At 38.7% G+C, this 22,571-nt stretch overlaps 1 pseudogene; it reads left to right on the top strand.

The window, feature by feature from the left end:
* The first annotated feature begins 4,476 nt into the window (after window positions 1-4,476).
* Window positions 4,477-5,382, top strand: LOC141510191 (methyl-CpG-binding domain protein 3 pseudogene; annotated as a pseudogene).
* Window positions 5,383-22,571: the final 17,189 nt, after the last annotated feature.

Below are 22,571 nucleotides of genomic sequence, written 5' to 3'. Positions count from 1 at the left end.
TCCAAAATGATTAGTGGGTTTTATTTTCCTCGAAACTAGTCTCTTCATGGATAACATTTCAGACTTACCATTAATAACAACCCTCTGGCTCAAGCAATAACTGAGAAATCAAAATCTAAATGTTCTAGAATACTGCTGAAAGCAGCCTTTGAAATTCTTTAGCACAATCTTTAAGAACTGGAACTGGGGAGGGGGTAAACACTATATAAATGAACCATTGTTATCTTAAGTCTTTTTAGTTACTCCATGCTGGAGAGTTTTATTATTGAGTTTAAGATGTCATTGGATGATATTAATAAACTGCTAAAGGAGAGAAGACAAGTGATTTTTCCTATAACATAATTTTAAAATACATTCCATTAGAGTATTATCATCGGATTAGTAATGACATAATAACATGAATTAATAAGATGCTTCATACTTTAAATACATGATATTGGGTATGCCAACAAATTTGTCTCTGGTATTACAAAATCTCTTTTAAAAGGAATGAGATTTAATTTAATTTTTTTTCTCTTTTAATTTTATTTTTTTCTCTTTCCTTTTTTGCTCATGTGGGTCTATTTTTGGGGGGAGGGGTATCTTGTTTACTCTTAAACAAGAATATTTTAGTAATGCATAAAAAACAGCATATGTACAAAAATAAGAAATAAATTAAAGTGATAATAGAAAATGATAAAATAATAAAAAAAATCTGACAAAAGAGGTCATTGTCTGGTGGTTGGGTTAGGACTCCCTGAAGCAACTTAAGAGTTCTTTGATATCAGTGCTAAAAAGTGTGGGCATGTTGGGAGTGTAAGGGGATGTCATTTAATGCAGTGACTATTCCTACAAAGAGCTGTGTATGTTATCAAACACCTTCACTGAGGATGAACATGGCCTCAAGGTCAGCTCCCACTCTGATGGTAAATTCTTCAACTTGAAAAGGCTCCAAGTCAAGACCAAAATGGAGGGACTGTTGGTACATAATCTTCTGTTTGCATTCAATGCAACCTCTGAAGCTGAGATGCAGCAAAGCATGGATCGATTCTCTGCTGCTTGTGCTCCATCAGCCAGCACCACACCAGCCATATGTAGAACCATTGATTAGTCAGTGACAAAGTTTTGAGCACTGTGGACAAGTTTACTTTCCTTGTAGTGTCCTTTCCAAGGAGGTGCACATGGACAATGAGGCTGACACTCGCATTGTCAGAGCTAGCTCCTTGAAGAATTTTGGAATTGATTGTGTAACATGTGAGACACTGGCATAGGACCATCCAGCATGGTATATCTTCAGAAGGTGCTCTGTTCAGTAGTTCGAAAAACAAAAACAAAAAACAAGAGATGCACAAATCTAGAGAATCCACACCAAATGTTCACAATGATTGTGTCTGATATGTGGTGGAACATTCTCAGGCCATGTTGGTCTGATCGGCCACAGTCAGACACACTATAACTTGATTATTTCATAAGAATGTTGTTTTGATCCTCTTCAAGACAATAATCAAGTTAAGGAAAGAAGAAAACAGCAATTCAAGAAAGGGAACAGAATTGAGGAGGAAATAGTTAAAATAATAATCATAATAATAATAGTAATGTTGCTTGTGTCTCAGTTCTCAGAATTGTAGTTTGGAGAGGAGTGTTCAAGGTTGTTATTGAACAGGGGCTTCATTTGTGATGAGTAGGAGAGGTGTTGGTGACGAGGTGCTTTAACCTCTTAAGGCTGGGGGAGCCACAGGATGATGTTGAGTAGGTGGTGACGTGGTCAGGCAAGAACTTTAGGACAACAACTAGGTGGAGTAATGACTGGATTGGAGATGGACTTGGGGTAGCTGCACCAACCAGCATGTTCTTAAATACCTTAGTTGTGAACTGATGAGACTTGACCAAAGATCATTAGAAGAGAAGTGGGTAAATGGGAGGGATGTTACCAAGGTGAAATCACAGGATTTTGGAGCAGATTAAATATAAGGGTCAGGAGTGAGAATGTATGAGGGTCAGGGAGAAGTGTGTAGGACATTCATCTGTGAGTTGGGACTATTGAGAGAATATGACTTTGGATATGGTAGGAGAACTAGGAGAGAGTAGCATCATTAAAACCCCGAGAGAGGAAAAAAACCATAATTGACTGTGGCAAAGACTACAGAGAAGTCAAGAAGGATGAGGATGAGAAAGAACTCTTGGGTCTAACAATTTTGAGACTTTTAATAAGTTTGGAGCCAGGAGTTTATATTAAACAATGGAACTGGGAGCCAGACTGGAGAGAATTTCAGAGAAAGTTAAAGAAAGAAATTGGAGAGGCAGCTAGTTGGTGCAGTGAATAGAGCACTAACCCTGGAATCAGGTGGGCCTGAGTTCAAATCCAGTCTCAGACACATAATACTTACCTAGCTTTGTGACCTTAGGCAAGTCACCCCTCCCCATTGCCTTGAAAAAAGGAAAAAAAAATTGGAAACACTAGTTGTAAATGGACATCTCCAGTGTTTAGCTAAGAAATGGAAGAGAGATATTGGAATTTCTTGAGGTTGAATAGAACAGGTTTTAACGTTTAGGGAGACGTTTTATTTGTGTCAATGGAGTCATTAATGTAGAAAAGACTAAAAATTATTGAAAAATGGGAATGCTCAAGTATGAAATATACCAAGAAAGATGATTTACACATAGAAAGGAGTTTGCTTTAGTAAACAAAAATAAAACCATTTATTCTGATACCAGGGTTAAAACAGAAAAAAAAAGCACCTGATTAAAGGGAGACGAGAAGATAACTCTTAATAAGTATCCTTTTTTTTCTTCAGTGAATTTTCCAGTTTTCAGTTGAGTGATGGATGGGAACAATCCATAAGAAATATTTTGGGACAAATGAAATATGGAGTTATGTTATTGTTCAGTCATTTTAGTTCTGTCCAGCTGTTGTGATTCCATTTGGGGTTTTCTTGGTGTGAAGATACTAGCGTGATTTGTCTTCCTTCTTTGGTTTTTTTTAACGGATGAGGAACCTGAGATGAAGAGGTTTAAGTGACTTCCAGGATCACACAGCTAGTAGGGTCTCAGGCTGAATTTGAGCTGGCATCTTTCTGTCCCTAGGTCCAATACTCTATCCATTGTTCCCTCTAGTGCCAGTGGGGTTCAGGTAGGGAGATGTGAAGAGGTAGCCTTGCCACAGGGAGGGCCACATTGAGATTTTGTATTCTAAATTTGCAGTGGACCCAGGCAACTGGGTTCCATGATTTTCTCTTTCTCCATTCAGTAGTAGGTAAGTAGTAGCTAAGATTGCTGTCTTAGAATTAATCCAAGACTATATTTTACTTGGATCATCAATTCATGCCCTACCCTAAGACTCAGTCTTTAACTCATTCTTGAAGAATCATTGCATTCATTGAGGTGACAGCTACTCTCAGTTTGGGGGTGTGGGAGAGACTCCCAGATATTCCATAGTGTGAGATGTTTTAGGAGCCAAGAAAGAAACCTCTGGGATTTTCACTCTGGAGCTGATCAAATCCTATCAGGGTTAGAAATGACAACAGTTCCTCAATATAGGGAATAAGATGCAAGAATGAGAAAGGAACAGGGATGAGGCCAGAACTTGCATTTGCCAATTAGGACCAAGACCAGAATTCATGGATTGGGACCTGGTGTCAGGACGACCAGTCAGTCAGGCAATAAACATGGATTAAGCAATTCCAATTTTCTAGGCATCATAGTAAGCCTTGAAGATACAGAGGAGGAGAAAAAGGCTGCCATCAAGGAGCCCCCAATCTGGCATACAAACATGAAGATGGTTTGAGAAGGAACAGTTCAGGAACCTCACTCTTAGTTGATCCAGGGGAAAGAGAGGTTTTGGAATGAAAGACATTTAACTCAAAGAGAAAAAGGAAGTACAAGAAGAGAGGCTAGTAACAGTTTAAGAAGGAGAGCACAATTAAGAAATGAGCAAAATCAAAATGATAAAAATATAGGTCTACCTCAGGGATATTGTGGGTTTCATTCCAGGTCACCACAGAAAAGTAAATATTGCAATAAAATGAGTCACATGAATTTTTGCTTCATAGTGCTTGGCACAGTTATCTTTACACTGCACTGAACCTTATTATTGCTATTAAAAAACTAGCCATCATTTGAACCTTCAGGGAATCATAATCTTGCTGGTAGAGGCTCTCCTAGGCTTGACAATTACTGACTGACTAATCAGAGTGGTGGTTGCTAAAATTTAGAGGTGACTGTGGTAGTTTCTTAAAATAAAGCAACATTGATATTTGTCATATCATTAGGAGTATTAATTGGCCTAATTTCAATATTGTTGTGTCTCAGGAAATAGGAAGATCCAAGAAGAGAGAGAGAACAAATGAATATCCAATAATACAGTTTTTCTTAAAGAAAAAAAGCAAAATTTGACATAAGCTGTATAATCTTGGGCAAGTCACTTAACCCCGATTGCCTCACAACCAGGACAAATCCTCAGACACTAGCTATATGACCCTGCAAGATACTTAACCTGTTTGTCTCATTTTTTCCTCATCTATAAAATAAGTTGGAGTAGAAAATGGCAAACCAGAGGAGCCAGCCGGGCTGTTGCCCCAGGTGGGAAGAAGTTCCGAAGCGAACCTCAGCTAGCCCATTACCTGGGGAGCTCCATGGACCTGAGCACTTTTGACTTTCGAGCAGGGAAAATGCTCATGAGTAAGATGAACAAGAATCGACAGAGGATGCGCTATGACTGTTCTAACCAAGCCAAAGGAAAACCAGATTTAAATACTGCACTCCTTTGCCTGGCAGACGGCATCCATCTTCAAACAGCTTGTTACCAACATTACTAACCATCCCAGTAATAAAGTAAAGAGTGATCCACAGAAGGCTGTGGACCAGCCTCAACAGCTTTTTTGGGAAAAGAAACTAAGTGGATTGAATGTCTTTGACATTGCAGAAGAGCTTGTGAAAACAATGGATCTTTCTAAAGGTTTGCAAGGCGTTGGCCCAGGTTGCATTGATGAAACCCTCCTCTCTGCTATTGCCAGTGCTCTGCACATTAGTACAATGCCCATCACTGGGCAGCTCTCAGCTGCTGTTGAGAAGAACCCTGGGGTGTGGCTTAATACCTCCCAAACACTCTGCAAAGCCTTCATGTTCATGGTGATTGATGAAGACATCAGGAAACAGGAAGAACTTATACAGCAGGTGAGAAAGAGGTTGGAGGAAGCACTGATAGCCGATATGCTTGTTCATGTGGAAGAGATTGCCAGGGATGGGGATGCTCCTGGAGAGGAGGAAGAAGAGGAGCAGGACCAAGACCATGAGATGGAGACTGTATAGTCCAGGAAGATCCAGCCAAGATTTACCTGCTGTAAAGCAGCAGCAGGGCCAGCACAAGCATTCCCAAAGCCAGGCATGTCCAAGGACTAAACTGCATCTACCATACCTAGAAGATCAAACACCCTTGACCAGTAGAGGAAAGAGTTGGGCATCAGAGAGTAACAATTTACTCTTTTGAAAGACACATCTCCCTCTTTTCCCTTCCCACGTCAGGTGGGGAGGAGCTAAATGGGTTTATGATAGACATACAATTTCCCCTTCTTTAGGGGTCACTAGTTCAGTATGGTAAAATTTCCCAGGCCTTTGGTACCTTTAACTTTTTGACCTAGGTTCAGCATTTTCTCTCTCCCTCTTCACTGCTTGGCCTCTCCCCAGTAACCTGCTTGATAAAACCCAACTCTTTTTTTTTTTAGGTTTTTGCAAGGCAAATGGGGTTAAGTGGTTTGCCCAAGGCCACACAGCTAGGTAATTATTAAGTGTCTGAGACCGGATTTGAACCCAGGTACTCCTGACTCCAAGGCCAGTGCTTCATCCACTACACCACCTAGCCGCCCCTGATAATAACCAACTCTTAAGAGACCATTTTTACGTTTTGGATTGTTGTTCCATATGTGAATTCAGGTCATTGAATTTCATGTCCTGACTGATCTTGAGGAAGGACAGGGAGTAAAATAAGGGTGTGATAACTCTTCCAACCTGCTTTTCCCTAACCCATTGCCAGAATTCCTTTATAAAATGTTTCAGAGCTGAAGCTAGTATAAACTGGGAAGATCTGCAGGAATCAGATTCACCTGTCATGCTAAGTTTCTTCAAACTTACTCTAATTTTGTATTGTCCTTATTTTATTCTGCATCATGGAACTAAGCTGCCAACAAAGAAATACTCCTGGAGTAGCCTGTTCCTGGGGTCCTCAGCATCCCATAGGTGGGGTAGCAGAAGAGAGAAGTGGTCTATGAAATTTTGAGTGTGGTTACTCAAGTGAGGTTGGGGAAATGCTTCCAAGCAAAACAGAAGAGCCATCGGTAAGAAGAGAGGGACTTGATTCTGGCGCCAGGACTTCTGCCCCTTCTGGAGAGCAGATGTGGAAAGCATCACCTTTAGTTTGTTTGCATGACTACACAGTACATGGAGCTGTGAGAGTCTCATCCTCATTTTAAAAAGTTCACCTTTCTTTAATAAATTGATAATTTCAAAAAAAATGACAAACCACATAACTATTTTTTTTGCAAGACAATGTGCTTAAGTGACTTGCCCAAGGTCACACAGATATAGCAGTAATTATTAAGTGTCTGAGATTGAATTTGAACTCAGATCCTCCTGACTCCAGGGCTGGTGCTCTACCCACTGTGCCACCTAGCTGCCCCCATGTGACTATTTTTACCAAGAAAATGTCATATATAATCATGGAGAGTCATACAATTGGAATGACTGAACAACAAAAAAGACTCAATGATGAAAAAGTTGGGGCGGCTAAGGTGGTGCAGTGGATAGAGCACCGGCCCTGGAGGCAGGAGGACCTGAGTTCAAATCCAGCCTCAGATACTTAGCAATTACCTAGATGTGTGGTCTTGAGTAAGCCACTTAACCTCATTTGCCTTGCAAAAAAAATGATGAAAAAATGAAGAAAATTTTATATGGTGAAGAATTGCTTCAAAATAATAGAAGTTCCAAAAAAAGTAAAAGCACTAAAATACAACTGAAAAAGCATCAAAGACCAAACATGTTGGCCAAACACATGTTCTACTTATAGCAGAATGAAAAAGTGGATGACCCCAGGAAAGTAAAGGTATTTACAGATCTGATGAAACTGTCCAGCATAACATGAACACAATTTCTAAACTCATTCTCTTGATTCTTGTTCTACAGTGCTCTAAAGTTCTGAGGGGTATGTTTGAATGATTTTTTTCCTCATAAAGAACCTGGGACTGTGTTTCATGGATTAGTTCCAAATCCAACTCCATAAAATATTACATTTTTAAAACATTTTTATTTAAAATTTTGAGGTATAATTTCTATCCCTCCCTACTTCCTTTCTCTTTCCTCTTTCCAGAAATGGTAAGCAATTAGAAATAGGTTATTTGTAATTATGAATAACTTTTCCATATTAGTTATTTTGTACAAGAAGATGCTAATAAAAGAAAAAATGAAAGTGAAAAATAATGTGCTTCAGTCTGTATTCAAACAATATCAGCTCTTCCTCTGAAGGCAGATAGAATGCTTCATCTTTAGTCCTTTTGGGACTGATGTGCATCATTGTATTGCTGAGAATAGCAGTCATTCACAAATTCTTTATGGAACAATAATGCTGTTACTGTGTACAATGTTCCCCTGGTTCTATCCACTTCACCTTGCATCAGTTCATGTAAGTCTTTCTAGAGTTTTCTGAAATCATCCTGCTTGTCATTTCTTATAGCACAATAACATTTTATCAAAATCATATACCACAGCTTGTTTAACCATTCCCCAATTGATGGGCATCCCTTTGATTTCCAATTTATAGCCATCACAAAATGAACTGCTATAAATATTTTTATACAAATATGTTTTGTACATTCCCATTTTGGGGGGATGTCTCAGATATAGACATAGCAGTGGTATTATGGATCAAAGAAAATGTACTGTTTTATTCCAAATTGTCCTCTACAGTAGTTGAAGCAATTCACAACTCCACCAGCAAAGCATTAGTGTCCCAGTTTTCCTGCACTCCCTCCAATGTCCAACATTTGCCGTTTTTTCCTTATTAGCCAATCTGATAGATATGAGGTAGTAGTTTGCCTTTCTCTTTCTATCAATAGTGAAAAAGGGCACTTTTTCATATAGCTAAAGATAGCCCATTCATATCTTTTGACCATGTCAATTGGAGAATGGCTTGTGTTCTTATAAATTTGACTCCGTTCTTTACACATTTGAGAAATGACACCTTTTTTGAAGATAACTTGCAGAAAATTTCCCCCAGTTTTCTGTTTTTCCCTTATAAATTCGGTAGCATTAGGGTTTTGGGGGGGCAAAAACTTTAACATTTTATATAATCAAAATTATTTAATTTACATTTTGCAATGTTCTCTATATTTTCTTTGGACCTGGTTTCTTCCCTTATCCATTAATCCAACAGATAAATTATTCCAAGCTCTTTAAATTTGCTTATGATATCCTTTATGTGTAAATTGTGTAGCAATTTTGAACTTACCTTATTATACATTGAGAGATGTCACTCTCTACCTAGATTCTACCATACTGTTTTCCCAGCAGGTTTTCTCAAATAATTTGTTTTTGTTTTAAAAGCTTGGATCTTTGGACTTATCATATACTAGATTACTATAGTCATTTACTATAATGTAAATTGTGGCTGATCTCTTTCCCTGAACCACCATTCTATTTCTTAACCAGTACCAGATTGTTTTGATAATTACCACTTCAGGGGCAGCTAGGTGGCACAGTGGATAGAGCACCGGCCCTGGAGTCAGGAATACCTGAGTTTAAATCTGGCCTCAGGCACTTAATAATTACTTAGCTGTGTGACCTTGGGGCCACTTAACCCCATTGCCTTGCAAAAAAAAAAAGATAATTACCACTTCAAACAATAGTTTGAAATTTGGTATGACTAGACCACCTTCTTTCATATTTAAAAAAAGTTTTCCCCTAGATATCCTTGAGCTTTTATTCTTCCAGATGAATTTTGTTAACTATTTTAGCTTTATAAAATTATTTTTGATAGTATGATTTTTGTATTGAATAATTAGATTAATTCATGTAGAATTATCATTTTTGTTATATTGGCTTAGCCTACCTATGAGTAATTAATATTTTTTCTGGTTGCTTAGATCTGACTTTATTTGGGTGAAAAGTGTTTTATATTCATATTCACATACTTCCTGGGTTTGTCTTGGCAGATAGACACCCAAGTATTTTATACTGTTTCCAGTTATTTATTTTTTATTTTTTAGGCATCTTTCTTTTTACTTTTTTAATTTTTTTATTATTTTTTCTTTTTATTTTTTTATCCAGTTATTTTAAATGGAATTTCTCTTTCTATCTCTTGTTGCTGGACTTTGTTGTTGGAATTGTATAGACATGATGATGTGGGTTTCTTTTGTATCCTGCAACTTTATTAAAGTTGCTAATAATTTCAAGTAGGTTTTTAGTTGGTTCTCTAGGATGTTTTAAGTATAACATCACATCATCCACAAACAGTCATAATTTTGTTTCCTCGCTGCATATTCTAATTTTTAAATTATCTTTTTTTTCTATAGCTAAAATTTCTAGCTCAATATTAAAGAATAGAGACGAAAATGGGCATCCTTGCTTCACCCTGATTGTACTGAGAAGGCTTCTAGCATATCCCTTAACAAAAAATGCTTACTGACAGTTTTAGATAAATAGTACTTATCATTTAAAGGTAAGCTCTAGTGTTTTTCATTGAAATGGATGATATATCTTAAATCAACTGAGATAATCTTATTATTTCTTTTTGCTTTTGTTATTGATGTGGTCAATTATACAGCTAGTTTTTCTGATTTGGAACCAGCCCTTCATTCTTCATATAAATGGGATCTATTTTGTCCAATTATATGACAATGTATTTGACGATCTAAATGAAGTGAATGAATATCTACAAAAATATAAATTATTCAGATTAAAAGAAGAAATAAAATGCTTAAATAACCCAATCTTAAAAAAAAGATATTGAACAAGCCTTTAATGATCTTTCTTAGAAAAAATCCCCAGGACCAGATGGATTCGCAAGTGAATTATACTAGTTATTTAAAGAACAATTAATCCTCATACTATATAAATTATTTGAAAAACTAATCAAAGAAGTAATGCTATTAAAAACCTTTTATGACACAAATATGGTGCTGATACCTAAACCAGGAAAACCAAAACAAAATAAGAAAATTATAGATCAAATTCCCTAATGAATATTGATGCAACAATTTTAAATAAAATTCTAGTCAAAGATTTCAGCAATATATCATAAGAATCGTACTTTATGACCAGGTGGGGATCATACCAGGAATTCAGGGCTAATTCAATATTAGCAAAAATGGCAACTAACAAAACTATTGGAAAATTTGTGTTTATCTCATTAGATACAGAAAAAGTCTTCGACAAAACATAGCACAGATTCCTAATGCATATTACAATTTTGATAAGTGAGGGTACAATCATTGTAATTACTCTTATTTCCACATAAACAAGCATCAAAATTAATGCAAAAATATAACAAATGAAAGCAGTCACTTGCCAAGACATGAGATGTTCCTGACACATCATGCCCAGAGCCTCTTCAAGACCTCTTTATAAGAATAGATCTTCTTTATTCACAGACAGTTCAGTGGAAAATGTCTTAGCCTGGAAACAAGAAGACTTGAGTTCAAATCCAGAGACATTCACTAACTGTGTGACCTTGGGCGAGTCATTTAATCCTTTTTGTCTCAGTTTCCTCATCTATAAAATGAAATAGAGAAAGAGCTGAAAATGAACCAATATCTTTGCCAAGGAAACCCCAATGGGGGTTAACAGTCAGATATGACTGAAACAACTCAACCACAATGACAAATTTCTTCTTTACTTATAATAATCTCATACTGTTTTCATGTAGGTGAGACTTTATTTCTGACTTTAAAGAAATTATGGGCAGTGGATAAAGCACCGGCCCTGGAGTCAGGAGTACCTGGGTTCAAATCCAGTCTCAGACACTTAATAATTACCTAGCTGTGTGGCCTTGGGCAAGCCACTTAACCCCATTTGCCTTGCAAGAGCCAAAAAATAAAAAGAAATTATGTAGAAATGTCCTTGACCTAACAAAGAGATAGTAGTTTGCAAAAGAAAAAAAAAATGGGTAATTTTGATTATATGAAAGTTAAAAGATTTTATGCAAAAATAGCACCAACAGTAACACAATGCAATCAAAACTAAAATGAAATCAGAAAATAGGAGGTGTCAGATTTTTACCTGGACAAAGTCTCTCTGATGAAGGTCTCATTTCTCAGATATATAGAGAACTGAGCCAAATTTTATATTCCCTAGTTGAGAAATGGTCAAAGGATATGAAAAGAAAATTTTTTAAAGAAATCCAAGATATTAATAGTCATATGAAGAAATGATGTAACCACTAAGGGAAATGTAACTGAAAAAACAATTCCAGGTACCACCTCATATCCAAGAGATAGGGTAAGATGAAAGAAAAGAAAAATAACAAATACTGGTGGAGTTGTAATACATTGTTGGTGGAGTTGTCAAATAATCCAAAGCAATCTAGAGAGAAATGTGGACATATGCCCCAAACTTTGCATGGCTTTGAAAGTCAACCCTCCTGCTGCAAGGTCCCAAGTCTGGGCCATATACAGTTCCTGGCTTCAACCCACTGCCCTTTCCACCTAGTGTCTCTCTCTCCCTGCCCCCCACTTCAGCTGTGAGATATCTCAGTTATTCAGAAAATCGCTTCATCACTTAGAATTGGACAATATTTTTTTCAGCCACTTTTTCCCCAGGACTCATGGGATTCTATGACCTTACCCAAAGAGAAAAATCACCTGTTAAATTCTCTAAAAGCCTAAGATGCAATGACTCATTGTCAATCAGGGTTGGAGGAGGCATCACCCACTCCACCCTCTATCACTTAGGCTGTCACCTCCCATCTGCTTGTACCTCTTACCCTCATGCATAAGCAACTGGGTAGGTGCTGAGATGTAGTAGCCTTTCCTGTTGTGTTTCTCTGGTCCTATCCAAGCTGTCTTTATCTCATTATAAAAGTTATCTATAAAACCTGATTCTGTCTTGAATCCCTTGCTGATCTAAAGTATTCAACCCCTCAACAGGCCCTACTTTGACATAATCTAATAAACTCCTTCTTATTCTCTCTGTACTGAGATTCCCCCTCTTTAATCAGAGTGAAAGCCTCAAAAAGTTGTTAGTATTATTCCTTTAAATCAAAATATTCCCAATTATGTATGTGAGTTTTTAAACATTATAACCAAATTTACAGCTTTATAATTCTACAGCATTCAGTTTAAAAGAATTCATTTTCTAAGGGTACAATTGAATAACTCTGAAGAAATAATTTTTCAAATTGAAGCATAATTTAAATCCCAATATAAGAAAAAATAGAGGGAGGAGCTAGGTGGTGCATTGAATAGAGTACTTGCCCTGGAGTCTGGGAGGATCTGAGTTCAAATTTACCTCAGATACTTAATAATGACCTGGCTGTGTGACTTGGGCAAGTCACCTAACCCCACTGCCTTTCAAAAATAAAAAAAAAAAACACAGAAAAAAGAAAAATTAGAATTATAATAATATAAACATTTTAACAATATAATTATAAATTATAAACATTATAAATACAATATCATTATAAGCAATATAAATTAGAACTTTTTATATATTATAAGCAATATAAATTAGAATTTTACAGTTTTAAAATATAAAACAAAATTGCTAATCAAATCAAGTTGATTATCTTCTCTAGAAAAATCACTTCATGTATTCAATTTCCCTTGTAGATGAATAGCGTTTGGAGAGAAGAGGGTGATTCTGATCCAGTTATATTGTATTCTGATTCTTACAGCTCCTAAAACAATCTCCTTGGTGCCAAATTCGAAGTGCATTTTGCACTAAGGGGCCAAGCATCCCAAGCCTCCTCCTGGGAGATCCAGCAGACTTTCTCTGAGACCACGCTTCAGCTAGATTAGGAGAAACACACTCACCCCCCAAATGCATCTATTTTGAAACTCAGTTCCCTTTTGCTGTAAATCATTGGCTTCCCGGTCATCTGAAGGCGCTTCTCCCTTGCTCTCCCTGTCATCTCCTGGAGCCTTTCATCCACCACCTGTGGGTGGTGACCCAGGGGTTGGAGGCCCCCCAGATGAGGGGGGCATTCCAGGGGCCAAGGCAGGCTAGGCCACGGAAGTCTGGGATGGGCAGAGAGACTCCCATACCTTGGGTCCTGGCCCTGGGTGTTACTGGAAGAAAAAATCCATGGGGGTGGGGGGCTCTGAGGCTGGGCAGGGTGGGGGCAGGGAAAGGGGAAACCCTCCCAGAGTGGGCTGACTGAAAACAGGGACTTGATGCTGAGATCCCTCTGCCTGCTAGAAGTCAGCTCTGTGGGTGCCGGTCCCAGGGACATCTGACATGCACCCCTCCGGACTCCAGCTTCTCATCTCACCTCCCAGGGAGGGTCCTCTGGGGCTCCTGGATCACCCCTTCCTCCCAGCCCTGACTCTTCTCTTCTCAGATTTCCAGAGTCAGCCTCCCTGGATTTACCATTGGTTAACTCTTTCCCCAAATTCAAACCTTACCCACAGGGTCCCCAATATTCTGACTCCCTCCCCCCCAGATTTTGGACAGAGATTCAGTTGTTCTGCTTTCAGATTTGGCCCAGGAGACAGGAAGGGAGAGAGAGAAAAAGAGACAGATGGAGAGAGAGAGAGAGAGAGACAGAGATTTGGGGAGAGGGGATGCGAGCCGGGGGGAGCCTTGGAGGCTCTGGCTGGTCTGGGGTCCCAAGCCCTTTCTGCTTCTTGGCCCTCTGAAGAAGGGGGAGAGGAAGGAGGAACCATCGATGCTGAACAGTCTAGACATGAAGCACTTGTGTGTGAGGAGGGAAAACAGACATGCCTGGGGGTGGGGGTGGGGGTGGGGGTGGGGGGCTAGGACTGAGGTGACCAGTGAGGGCCGGTCCTGGTACATGGGACCAGGGGCAGTGGGTTGGTGCAGGCTGGGCTGGGGAGATAGCTGCTTCCTGAAGGACTGGGGGTCGGGGGTCGGGCACTTTGGTGAGCTCTGTGATTTAGCTTGTCAGGACCCCCACCCCGGAGCACTCCTCTTTTTTTCTCTTCTCTCTTCTCATGTTCAGGAGAGCTCCGGCTTTCTGAGCTGAGGCACTGGAGCTGGGCCTGAGCCCTTGTGCCCCCTGGGTAAACCCCAGCTAGCTCCCACACCTTGGTCAGGATGTTCTGATGAGTGGCTTTGCCCCCTTTCTTTGGCCCTGGGGGCCAGACCCCACCCCCCTCATTCTACAAACAGACAGCTCAGCCTGGGTCAACCCAGTCCCAGAGGACACCCTGGCATGGGGGTCTGGGTTCCAGGCTCCAAAGGAATAAAGACTCTGTGCCTATGGGAGCAGAGTCCACCCAGAGGGTGGGTGCAACAGTCTGTCGTTATGCCAACCTGGGGCATGGGGGGCTTGTAGGGCCCAGTTTTGGAATACAAGATGTCTCCTGATGGTAGAAAAAGAGATGAGTGGAAAAAATAGAAGGGGGCAGCTGGGTGATGCAGTGGATAGAGCACCGGCCCTGGAGGCAGGAGTACCTGAGTTCAAATGTGGTCTCAGATACTTAGCTGTGTGACCTTGGGCAAGTCACTTAACCCCACTGCCTTACCAAAAAAAACAAAAGAAAATTATTAATGTAAGGATCCTGGTAGAAGAGGAGAGAGAGGGGAGGAGTCTTCCTGTTCAGACCACCTTCACTTCCAAACCTGTGGTCTCCCTCCCTCAGCTGGTTGGAATCTCTCTCTGAGGTCGGAGTGAGGGCCTTTGTCACTCCCTGGAACATCCCATTCTGTAAATCCCATAGGCCCCCTGTGCAGGAAGAGAAGGGAAAGACATCTCCTCCTCTGGAATCCTCCCTGCCCCCCCCCCCCCAGTTCAGGGGGCTGAAGATCCTGCAGAGCCAGAGTGGGTGGCCCCGAGAGCCATAGGTCCCCCGTCCAGGTGAGTGTAGTCTGGCCACAGGTTTGACCAAGATGAGCCAAGAATGCCTAGGGATCATCTTTTTTTTTTTAATTTTATTTATTTCTTTTTCCAGCTACATTGCCAATGATTTTCTTTTACAAAGTTTTGAGTTTTACATTTTCTCCTTCCCTCCCTTCCCTCTCCTCTCCCCCATAGAAAGTAATCTGATATAAACTCTATGTATAACCATACTAAATATAGATCAATATTGAAGATGCTGTGAGAGAAGACTCAGACCCAAACAGAAGAAAGGAAACCTTAAAGAGAATGAAGAGAGAGAATGCCTAAGACAGTTTTTAAAAAATTGAAGATAATTGGGGCAGCTAGGTGGCACAGTGGATAAAGCACTGGCCCTGGAGTCAGGAGTCCCTGAGTTCCAATCCAGCCTCAGACACTTATTACCTAGCAGTGTGGCCTTGGGCAAGCCACTTAACCCCATTTGCCTTGCAAAAAACCTAAAAAAAAAATTGAAGATAATAGTCTCGGTCTTCATTCAAATTCCACTGTTCCCTCTCTGGATATGGATGGCATTCTCCATCACTAGTCTTTTAGACTTATCTTTGATTATTGTTCTGCAGAAATGGCCAAGTCCATCATGGTTAACCATCACCCCATGTTCATGTGTAGAATGTTCTGGTTCTACTCATCCTGCTCAGCATCAGTTCACCAAAGTCATTCCATGCTTTACTCTAGAATCCAACCATTTATGGTTTTATGGTTTCTTATAGAACAATAATATTCCATCGTATTCATGTACCATAACTTGTTCAGCCATTCCCCAATGGATGGGCATCCCATTTCTTTGCCATCACAAACAGAGCTGCTATGAATATCTTTGCACATGTGGGATTTGTATCCTTTTTCATGATCTCTACAAGCTGTGGATGATTGAGAGAATTCATACAGATAAGAAAGCTGATGAAAATAATAAATGTGAAAAGGCCTTTATACAGAAGGCCCATCTGACTTATCATTTGACATCCCAGAACAGAGAGAAAGCTTTTGAATGTGGTCAATGTGGAAAGGCTTTCCAGATACAGCTCTGGGCTTATTGAACTTCAGAGAATGCACACCAGAGAGAAACCTTATCAATGTAATCAGTGTGGAAATGCTTTTACACAGAAGAGCAGTCTGACTAAACATCTGAGAAACTTTTGAATGTGATGAATGTGGAAAGGCTTTCACACAGAAGGGCAGTCTTATCATCTGAGAATTCACAATGGAGAGAAAGCTTTTGAATGTAATCAGTGTGGAAAGGCTTTCAAACATAGCTCTGTGCTTGCTGTACACCAGAGAATGCAAACCAGAGAGAAACCTTATAAATGTAATTAATGTGAAAAGGCTTTTACACAGAAGAGCTCTCTGACTTCTCATCTGAGAATCCACAGTGGAGAGAAACCTTTCAAATGTGAGCATTGTGGAAAGACTTTTACACAGAAGGCCAATCTGACTTACCATATGACAACCCACAATGGAGAGAAACCTTTTGAATGTAATCAGTGTGGAAAGGCTTTCAGACGTAGCTCTGGGCTAGTTGAACATCAGAGAATGCACACTGGAGAAAAACCTTATCAATGTAATCAATGTGGAAATGCTTTTACACAGAGGGGCAATCTGATTGATCATCTGAGAATCCACAATGGAGAGAAACTTTTTGAATGTAATCAATGTGGAAGAGATTTCAGACACAACTCCAGTCTTACTTGACATCAGAAAATCCACTGTGGAGACTAAGGCTTTGACTGTGATCACTGGGGAGAGGCTTTCAGACTGAGCTCCAGACTTGCTGAACATTAGAGAATCCATTAGAGAAACCATATCATTGTCATCACTGGAAAAACTTTTAGAAGAAATTCTCTTCTTTGTTATCAGAGAGTCCCCACTGGAGAGACATCTTATGAATATACTCTGTGCAAATGCTTCCAGAATGTCTATCTTCCCTTGATATGCAACAATCCATAATAGAGAGAAATTATGTGAATATACTCACTGTGGAAAGACTTTCACATGGAAGAAAGAATTCTTTTTTTTTTTGAGGAATCTCATGTTTAATTTGGGATCCGATCTTTTTTAAGATTTTATTTATTTTGAGTTTTACAATTATTCCCCTAATCTTACTTCCTTCCCCCCCAACCCCACAGAAGGCAATTTGTCAGTCTTTACATTGTCTCCATGGTATACATTGATCCAAAGTGAATGTGATGAGGGAGAAATCATATCCTTAAGGAAGAAACGTAAAGTATAAGAGATAGCAAGATCAGATAATAAGATAGCAGGTTTTATAGTTCTTGGTCTTTGTTCAAACTCCACAGTTGTTTCCCTGGATAAAGATAACATTCTCCATTGCAGAGAGCCCCAAATTGTCCCTGATAGTTACAGTGATGGAATGAGTGAGTCATCAAGATTGATCATCGCCCCCATGTTGCTGTTAGGATGTACAGTGTTTGGTTCTGCTCATCTCACTCAGCATCAGTTCATGCGAATCCCTCCAGGCTTCCCTGAATTACCATCCCTCCTGGTTTCTTTGTTTTGTTTTGGTTTTTTTTGCAAGGCAAATGGGGTTAAGCATCTTGCCCAAGGCCACACAGCTAGGTAATTATTAAGTGTCTGAGACTGGATTTGAACCCAGGTACTCCTGACTCCAGGGCCAATGCTTCCTCCTGGTTTCTAATAGAACAAGAGTGTTCCATGACATACATATACCACAGTTTGCTAAGCCATTCCCCAGTTGAAGGACATTTACTTAATTTCCAATTCTTTGCCACCACAAACAGGACTGCTATGAATATTTTTGTATAAGTGATGTTTTTACCCTTTTTCATCATCTCTTCAGGGTATAGACCCAGTAGTGGTATTGCTGGATCAAAAGATATGCATATTTTTGTTGCCCTTTGGGCAAATTTCTCTCCAGAAAGTTTGGATGAGTTCACAGCTCCACCAGTGTCCCAGATTTCCCACAACCCTTCCAACAATGATCATTGTCCTTTCTGGTCATATTGGCCAGTCTTAGAGGTGTGAGGTGGTACCTCAGAGAAACTTTAATTTGAATTTCTCTAATAAGTAATGATTTAGAGCAATTTTTCATATGACTATGGATTGCTTTGATCTCATCTGTAAATTGCCTTTGCATATCCTTTGACCATTTGTCAATTGGAGAATGGCTTTTTTAAAAAAAATTTGACTCAGTTCTCTGTATATTTTAGAAATGAGTCCTTTGTCAGAATCATTAGTTGTAAAGATTGTTTCCTAATTTACTACATTTCTTTTGATCTTGGTTACAGTGGTTCTGTCTGTGCAAAAGCTTTTTAATTTAATGTAATCGAAATCATCTAGTTTGTTTTTAGTGATGTTCTCCATCTCTTCCTTAGTCATAAACTGCTGCCCTTTCCATAGATCTGACAAGTAAACTAGTCCTTGATCTTCTAATTTGCTTATAGTATTGTTTTTATGTCTAAATCCTGTTTCCTTTTGGATCTTATCTTGGTCTAAGGTGTGAGGTGTTGGTCTGATCTAAGTTTGGAAGAGAACTCTTGTTGAACAAGAGAAGTCTCATGAATATGTACAACATGAGAAATCTTATGAATATCTTCAATGTGGAAAGAATTTCTGACAGTCCAGCAAATTGACAGAGAATCCACAAAGGAGAGAAAACCTATTTGTAAACACTCTGAAAAGTATTTCACAGGGAGGTTCAGTCTTATTTGGTATCAGAGAAAAAAAACACAAGAGAAAAACCTTAAGAATATATAGAATGTGGTAAAGCTTTTAATATGTGCTATTCCCTTATTAAGCATCAGAGAATAGACATTAGAGGGCAAACCTCATGAATATGATCAACCAGGAAGATCATTCAGGCTAACATCATTGCTGATTTCCATTAGAAAATTCTCAACGGCAAGAAATCATTTCCTTGTAATGACTGTGGAGGACAGAATTTGTTAGACATCAGAAAAGTCAACTGGGGAATAAGCTCCATATGGGCTCACTTGGGAAGGTCTTCAATATCATCTCTTCTTTACATCAGGATTTCATAATTCATAGAATCATTTTGAATGTGCTCAATGAGGTCTTGCCTTTTCCTGGAAGGTGGAGGTCACTAGACACTCATTTTATAAAAGCCATAACTATAGAAAGACTTTTACCTTGAGCTTATACTTGTGTGTACATTGGAAAAAATCTTGCTGGACATAGAACATACAGATCTAATTAAGGCCTCTTTCTACAGCACAGATCTTATTAGTAAAAAAAAAAATACTGTGCATAAAGTCTTGAAAATGGAATGAATTTTCTCTGAACTTTTAATGCTACTCATGGTCACCCTAAAATATTTCATGTCATTCTTATGCAATAACGTCTTCAGTCATTCCTTAATTTGATGGGTGCTCATTCTTTGTGATGTTGGCTGTCACAAAAGTCCTTGTGCAATTATTTTGATATCTGTTGGATATTCATTTTTAAAATATTATTTAATTTTTTCAATTACAGGTAAAAATAGTTTTCAACATTCATCTTTTTTTTTTTAGTTTTTGCAAGGCAATGGGGTTGAGTGGCTTGCCCAAGACCACACAGCTAGGTAAATTACTAAGTGTCTGAGGCTGGATTTGAACTCAGGTACTCCTGAATCCAGGGCTGGTGCTCTGTCCGCTATGCCACATAGCCATCCTTTAAAACATTCATCTTTTTGTAAACTTTTGACTTCCACAGTTTTCTCCCATCCTCCTTTCCCTGCCCCCATTCCATGACAGCAACATTCATTTTTGTAATGGTATTTTAGGCTGCTGAATAACACAATGGGCAAAGGATGGTTTCTGAATAAATAAGAATTAAGTTCAAAGTCAGCCTCTGATATTTATGAGGTATGTGACTCTAGACCAGTCACTTATCCTTTCTTGCTTGAGTTTCTCCATCTGTAGAATGGTGATAATAGTGCCACTACCTGCCATGAGAGTCCATGAGGGTCCATGAGAGGATCAAATGAGACAATATTTATCAAGTGCTTTCCAAGTATTAAGTTGCTATGTAAAGTGAGTGCCTTGTGATTTTTATTTTCTCCTCAGGATCATGTCTCATTGCAATGAGTTACCTGAAAGTTTGGATTGCTTAGACTCTGTCTTCAATATTCAGATTATTGTAAGTCATGGGTGAAGGAGGAGTTTAGAGTTGGGAAAACTTGACTTCAAATTCTGCACTTTCACTGTGTAACTCTGGGTGAAGAACAACCTCTCTGTGCCTCAGTTTACTCATCTCTTTCAAATCTCAATCTCTGTTCTCATCAACAACACATTCCTATGTCTTTCTCCCCTAGGCATGAAGGAAGTAGAGCAGGAAGTGGGAGTGACCAAAGCTCTCTTATCCTGCTTAAAAATAGTCTGTTCACACTATGGTATAATAGTCACAAGAATATGAGTATACTCACCCCTGTGTTCCCCAAATCCCCAAACTTCACAGATTTACTAATCACTACAAAATGCTGGGAAAACTGACCAGCAGCCTGGAATCAGTTAGGACTAGACCAGCATTTAGAAACAGACTTAGTTCCAAATGGTTATGTACCTGAGATGGGAAAGGTCACCTACAGTAACTCAGAGGAGCTGCGATGAAGATAGATTTTGTAATTATGGAGTGAGGAAGAGTGGGTCTCCAGAGGATGGGTAAAGAAGAGCAGACAGAATGCAATGGAGGAAGAAACGAAAGGATTGAAAATGTAAAAGGAAAGTTATTCAGTGGTTAAAAGATTGGCAGCAAGTTTCTGTAATAAAAGGCTCCTTTCCAAGTATTTAAAGTTGCAGGGAGTCATAGTGGGAAATTGGTCCTGGATTCAGGACCTGAGTTCAAATGTGACCTCAGACACTAATTGTGTGACCTTAGACAAGTCACTTGATCCTAATTGCCTCACATCAAGGGCTGTCTGTACTCATTTTATATCTGACCCTTGGACCCAAATGGTTCCAGAGGAGAAAGTAAGACTAGGAATTTAACACAGCGCCCCTTCACTCAAATCTATTTCTCGTTCAAGTTGTGACCTGACCTCCCTGATTGCATAGTCTTTGAAGAAAATGAAGAAGCATTATTCCACAATGAAACAGGTCCAGAAATAGGAGTCAACAGTTTTCAAAGGAACAAGTCAACATTTGAAGGACCATACTTTAAAAATTGTCCACATCTGTTACCAGTAATCCACATAGCAAATAATTAAAAAGATTTTCAGGTTGATAAAGGTGATAAGGAAAATGACAATCATCAATACCGGAGGGAATTCACAGACAATTACTAATGTAAGAGACAGTATTCCTTCATTATCTCGAGTTTCATCCTACATTCTGAGTCCTTCACCTCTATCAAGACACGGGTATCATTCCATTTTTTGGACTCTGTAGATATAGTTTATTTCCTCAATCAGTTCTTAAAATTTTCAAATTTATTTTTCATTACATTATTGTTTTTACTGGGAACCTATTCTGCTTCTGCTCACTTCTCTGTAGAATAGCTGTTATAAGCCTTCCCTGATTCTTTTCTACTAATCATCATTCTTTACTGCATCCTTAGGTCATCATATTCATGGAGAGGACATATTCAGGGGAATTTATTTTCCTTGAGTTTATATTAGCTTCAAAAGTCTGAAAGGATTAGGTCAAAGGAGGAGAAAATGAATTAATTTAATGCTGATGAAGGTGTGAAGCCTACTTCCTCACAGGTGCAAGACAAAATCAGGACTGATTTGGGGCGGCTAGGTGGCATAGTGGATAAAGCACTGGCCTTGGAGTCAGGAGTACGTGGGTTCAAATCTGGTCTCAGACACTTAACAAATACCTAGCTGTGTGGCCTTGAGCAAGCCACTTAACCCCATTTGCCTTGCAAAAACCTAAAAAAAAAAATCAGGACTGATTTGAAAGTGTCATATCAAATTTGTTAAAATTTCAAAAAGAAAATCAAACAATAAATAAATAATTTTGTGTGGAATCCTCTTTTTGATTTTGTTTGTGTGTATAAAATGATACCTATAGTGCTCATTTTCTTTCATGTTCAGAAATTTAAAATTATATCCAATAGTGATAGTTTTCTTCTCATTTTTGGCAATTTTGAAGGCATGAGAAGAAATGGCAACATTTTAATATAACTTTCTCTTATTTGTTCTATGGAACATTTTTTTCCTATAGTGTTTTATATTTGTCAGTGTCTTTGTAATGGTGGTACACATTGGGTTTAGTTCTTGGGTATAATGACCTTTTGTTCATTTTTCTTAAGCTATAATGACTATTCTCTAATTTCTCATTATAATTAATTCTTATATGCTTTAGTCTAATCTTTGAGATTTTTGTAGTTAAAATGAACTTTAATATTTTTTTACCTTAAGAATTCTCCTAGTAATAGTTGTGAAAGTGGACCTGAATGTGTTTTCTCATAATTTTTAGAAATCAATTTTACTTTTCCAATCTGTTGAAATTCCCCTTGCTCCTCTTGTGTATGATTCAGAAACAAATGAACAAACAAGTCCCTCATATTTAACATGATAATTCATGTAAATGTATAATATATGCATCTGTGCAACATA

This window comes from Macrotis lagotis, chromosome 1, assembly GCF_037893015.1.
Source record: "Macrotis lagotis isolate mMagLag1 chromosome 1, bilby.v1.9.chrom.fasta, whole genome shotgun sequence".
NCBI lineage: Eukaryota > Metazoa > Chordata > Mammalia > Peramelemorphia > Peramelidae > Macrotis > Macrotis lagotis.
This window is presented reverse-complemented; position numbering and strand designations above follow the sequence as displayed.